The sequence below is a fragment of the Pristiophorus japonicus genome, chromosome 1 (genome assembly GCF_044704955.1).
Source record: "Pristiophorus japonicus isolate sPriJap1 chromosome 1, sPriJap1.hap1, whole genome shotgun sequence".
NCBI lineage: Eukaryota > Metazoa > Chordata > Chondrichthyes > Pristiophoridae > Pristiophorus > Pristiophorus japonicus.
Window position 1 is genome coordinate 341,129,009 of NC_091977.1, and position 5,499 is coordinate 341,134,507.

The 5,499-nt window shown below is 50.7% G+C and overlaps 1 pseudogene; it reads left to right on the forward strand.

Annotated features, from left to right (window-relative positions):
* Positions 1-1,430: 1,430 nt before the first annotated feature.
* LOC139279115 (U2 spliceosomal RNA) lies at positions 1,431-1,663 on the forward strand (annotated as a pseudogene).
* Positions 1,664-5,499: the final 3,836 nt, after the last annotated feature.

Here is a 5,499-nt window from a genome sequence, read left to right on the forward strand (position 1 = left end):
GATAGGTTCTGCTTCGTGGTCAACCGCTGGGTCGGTTGCCACTTGTGTGTGTGTTGGGAGGTCGAAAAAGGTAGAATCTATTGTGGGTTGTTCTGGATAGTGCGTGAATCTGAGTTTGGTTTGGTCCAAGTGTTTCCTGCAGGTGAGTCCATTTGAAAGTTTGAGCAGAAACACCCTACTCCACTCTTTGGCCACGACAGTGCCGGGAAGCCACTTGGGACCTTGTCCATAATTCAAATACAGGATCATTAATCTCGATTTCGCGTGATATTTACGCTATCATGATATGTATTCTGTTGAAGCCGCCTACTCTCTACCGGTTCGTGTAGATCAGGGTGGACTAACGAGAGCCTTGTCTTAAGTGCCCTTTTCATAAGCAGTTCAGCGGGGAGAACCCCAGTGAGCGAGTGGCGTATTGTACGGTAACTAAGCAGGACCCGGGTAGGCGAGTCTGCAGTGAGCCTTCAGTTACCCTCTTCAAGCTCCGCTTGATTGTTTGCACTGCTCGCTCTGCCTGACCATTGGACACTGGTTTAAATGGGTAGATGTGACATGTTTGATCCCATTGCAGGTCATGAACTCTTTGAACTCAGCACTGATGAAGCACGGCCCATTATCACTCACAAGGACATCAGGCAGGCCGTGCGTGGCAAAAGTGGCCCATAGGCTTTCAATGGTGGCAGCGAACATGCTTGCCGACATTATCTCACATTCAATCCATTTGGAGTACACATCTACAACCACAAGGAACATTTTTCCCAAGAATGGGCCGTCATACTCGACATGGATCCTGGACCACGGTTTGGAGGGCCAGGACCATAAACTTAGTGGCGCCTCCCCGGGTGCACTGCTTAACTGTGAACATGTATTACATTTGTGCACACAGGACACTAAATCTGCATCGATACCGGGCCACCGCACATGGGATCTGGCTATCGCTTTCATCATTACAATGCCTGGGTGGGTACTGTGGAGGTCACTAATGAAAGTTTTCCTGCCCTTTTTTGGCACCACTACCAAATTACCCCATAGGAGGCAGTCTGCCTGTATGGACATTTCATCTCTGCACCGCTGGTATGGCTTTATTTCTTCTTGCATCTCTAACGGGACACTAGACCAACTCCCGTGGAGCACACAGTTTTTTACTAAGGACAGTAAGGGGTCCTGGCTCGTCCAGGTTCTAATCTGTCGGGCAGTGACGGGTGATTGCTCACTCTCGAATGCTGCCATTACCATGACTAAATCTGTGGGCTGTGCCAGCTCCACCCCTGTGTTGGGCAATGGCAGCCTACTGAGAGCATCGGCACAGTTTTCTGCGCCTGGCCTGTGGCAGATGGTGTAGTTGTATGCGGACAACATGAGCGCCCCTCTCTGGATGCGGGCCGATGCATTCGTATTTATCCCCTTATTTTCAGAAAAGAGGGATATAATTCGCTTCTCGGCCTTTTGGCTAAGATCATGCGTAACTGACCTGACCAGCCACCATGACCTCCGGGTGGTTTTTCCCTGGTCAGGAAGGTATATGCTTGCTTTTTTGGAAACAGGAGGTGGGTGGGGTGGCTTGACCCATCCACCTCCACGGAGGTGTGTGGGGTGGCTTGACCCATCCACCTCCATGGCACGAACCTGGTATTGCAGTACTTCCAGGAACGGTGCAGTGGCTCTAGGCCTTTTGGCTAAGGGCATTGGCGCAGAGTGATCCTTGGCATGTGTAAGGTGACCTCTGGCGTTTGTGATTTGACAAAGAATTGGAACGATTGGCTACGAACTTTAAAAAAAAAAACATGAGCACCCATCTCTGGATGCGGGCCGATGCATTCGTATTTATCCCCTTATTTTCAGAAAAGAGGGATATAATTGGCTTATGGTCAGTTTCCAATTCAAATTTGAGCCCAAATAGATATTGATGCATTTTCTTTACCCCATAAACACACGCTAACGCTTCTTTTTCGATCATGCTGTAGGCCCTCTCAGCCTGAGACAGACTCCTGGATGCATAAGCAACCGGTTGCAATTTCCCAGGTTCACTAGCTTGTTGCAATACACACCCGACATCATATGATGACGCATCACATGCTAGTACCAAACGTTTACATGGATCATACAACACAAGCAATTTGTTTGAGCATAACAGTTACCTAGCTTTCTCAAAGGCATTTTCTTGGCTTTTACCCCATACCCATTCATCTCCTTTATGCAGTAAAGAGTGCAGTGCTTCTAACAGTGTGCTAAGACCCGGTAAGAAGTTACCAAAGTAGTTCAGGAGTCCTAGAAATGACCGCAGCTCCGTCACGTTCTGTGGTCTCGATGGGGTCTTGATTGCCTCTGTCTTCGAATCGGTGGCCTGATGCCATCCGCTGCGATTCTTCTCCCCAGGAACTCCACTTCAGGCACCAGGAAAACGCACTTCGAGCATTTTAACCTGAGCCCAACACGATTAAGCCGACTAAGAACCTCCTCCAGGTTCTGCAGTTGCTCGACAGTGTCCCGACCTGTAACCAAGATGTCGTCCTGGAAGACCACGGTGCGCGGGACCGACTTCAGCAAGCTTTCCATGTCCCTCTGGAATATCGCCATGGCTGATCGAATCCCAAACGGGCATCTGTTGTAAATGAAGAGACCTTTGTGCGTGTTGATGCAGGTGAGGCCCTTCGATGACTCCTCCAGCTCCTGCGTCATGTAGGTCGAGGTCAAGTCCAGCTTCCTGAACATTTTTCCTCCTGCCAGCGTCGCCAATAGGTTGTCTGCCTTTGATAGCAGGTATTGATCCTGCAGGGAGAAACGATTGATAGTTACTTTGTAATCACCACAGATTCTGACGGTGCCGTCTCCCTTGAGGACTGGAACAATCGGACTGGCCCACTTGTTGAATTCAATCGGCAAAATGATGCCCTCTCGTTGCAGCCAGTCCAGCTCGATCTCCATCCTCTCTCTCATCATGTACGGTACCGCTCTCGCCTTATGATGGATGGGTCGCGCCCCCGGAATCAAGTGGATCTGTACTTTTGCTCCTTGGAACTTCCCAATGCCCGGTTCGAACAGCGAGGGGAACTTGTTTAGGATCTGGGTACATGAAGTGTCGTCGACGGACGAGAGCGCTCGGACGTCGTCCCAGTTCCAGCGAATCTTTCCCAGCAAGCTCCTGCCAAACAGCGTGAGGCCATCTCCCGGTACCACCCAGAGTGGTAAATTGTGCACCGCTCCATCATAGGAGACCTTTACGGTAGCACTACCAATTACGGGAATTAGTTCCTTTGTGTACGTTCTCAGTTTAGTATGAATGGGAGTCAGGACTGGCCTTGAGGCCTTGCTGCACCACAATTTATTGAAAGTCTTTTTGCTCATTATGGACTGTGTCCAGCTCCATTGACACCGGGAGACCATTTAATTCAACCTTCAGCATTATCGGGGGACACTTTGTGGTAAATACTCACATACCTCTGCCTCTTCAGTCTGAGGCTCTGGTTCGTCGTGATCCATCATGGATCTGTTCTCCTCTGCAGGATTGTAGTTTGCAGGATTATCATGGTTTGCAGCTCACCTGCACATACATTGGAGGTGTCCCATTGTTCCACAGCCCTTGCAAACGTATCCTTTGAAGCGGCATGAATGGAAACGATGATCACCTCCGCAATGCCAACAAGGTGTTAATGGCCTTGCATTCACCACCCTTGATGGTGGATTCTGAGACATCTGCGGACGTGCAGCTGCAGGCATGTGAATCCTGCCCTGTATGTTACGATTTGAAAACAACATTACTTTATTCACAGTACTTGTAGCAGCACTCTTGTGCTGAGAGATTTGTTTGGCATTGTCACTGGTGGCGATGAACGCCTGGGCTATCGCTATGGTTTTACTCAAGGTGGGGTCTCTACAGTCTAAAGTTTGCAAAGTATTACTTCATGGCCAATGCCGAGTACAACGAAGTCCCTGAGCATGTGCTCCAAGTGTCCTTCAATTTCGCAATGTCCTGCAAGGTGCCTTAGCTTGGCAACGTAGCTCGCTATTTCCTGGCCTTTAGACTTCTTGTACGTGTAGAACTGGTACCTCGCCATCAGAACACTTTCTTCGGGTTTAGATGCTCCCGGATCAGTGTGCACAAATCATCGTACAACTTCTCTGTGGGTTTCACTGGAGAGAGCAGATTTTTCATGAGGCCTTACGTTGGTGCCCCGCAAATGGTGAGGAGGATCGCCCTTCGTTTGGTAGCGTTCGCTTTTCCTTCCAGCTCGTTGGCCACGAAGTTTGGTCGAGTCGCTCCACGAAGGTTTCCCAATGATCTCCCTCCGAAAATTTCTCCAGGATGTCCACGGTTCTCTGCATTGTTGCAGTGGGGTTCGTCATCTGTATGTTGTCGCCAGTTGGTGAGAGGGGAGCGACCTATCAAAAGCCCAGCGGGAGATCGAGAGCCAGCGGCAGTTGGTGAGAGGGGAGCGACCTATCAAAAGCCCAGCGGGAGATCGAGAGCCAGCGGCAGTTGGTGAGAGGGGAGCGACCTATCAAAAGCCCAGCGGGAGATCGAGAGCCAGCGGCAGTTGGTGAGAGGGGAGCGATCTATCAAAAGCCCAGCGGGAGATCGAGAGCCAGCGGCAGTTGGTGAGAGGGGAGCGACCTATCAAAAGCCCAGCGGGAGATCGAGAGCCAGCGGCAGTTGGTGAGAGGGGAGCGACCTATCAAAAGCCCAGCGGGAGATCGAGAGCCAGCGGCAGTTGGTGAGAGGGGAGCGACCTATCAAAAGCCCAGCGGGAGATCGAGAGCCAGCGGCAGTTGGTGAGAGGGGAGCGACCTATCAAAAGCCCAGCGGGAGATCGAGAGCCAGCGGCAGTTGGTGAGAGGGGAGCGACCTATCAAAAGCATACCGGTGCAGCTACAGCGGGAGAGAAAGCAAAATAGAAGTAGAAAGTAATCAAAAAGTGACGTCACAGCCAATGGGGTAAGTGATTGGCTGGTGATTGGTGAGTAGCTTTTCTTTTCTTTTTTGTATCAGTAAGTGAACTGTAACATTGTTATTACCAATTTAAGGGTATCTAAGGTTAAGACATGGCAGGAGAGCTCAGTCACGTGATATGCTCCTCCTGTACCATGTGGGAACTCGGGGACACTTCCGGTGTCCCTGGGCGCTATGTGTGTGGGAAGTGTATCCGCCTTGAGCTCTTGACGGTCCGCATTGCGGAATTGGAGCTGAGGGTGGATTCACTCTGGAGCATCCACGATGCTGAGAATGACGTGAGTATCACGTGTAGTGAGTTGGTCTTACCGCAGGAGAAGGGTCCACAGCCAGATAGGGAATGGAAGACCAGCAGGAAGAGCAGTACAAGAAAGATAGTGCAGGGGTCCCCTGTGGTCATCCCCCTGCAAAACAGATACACTGCTTTGAGTACTGTTGGGGAGGATGACTCATCAGGGGAGGGCAGCAGCAGCCAAGTTCATGGCACCGTAGGTGGCTCTGCTGCAAAGGAGGGCAGGAAAAAGAGTGGGAGCGCGATAGTGATAGGGGAT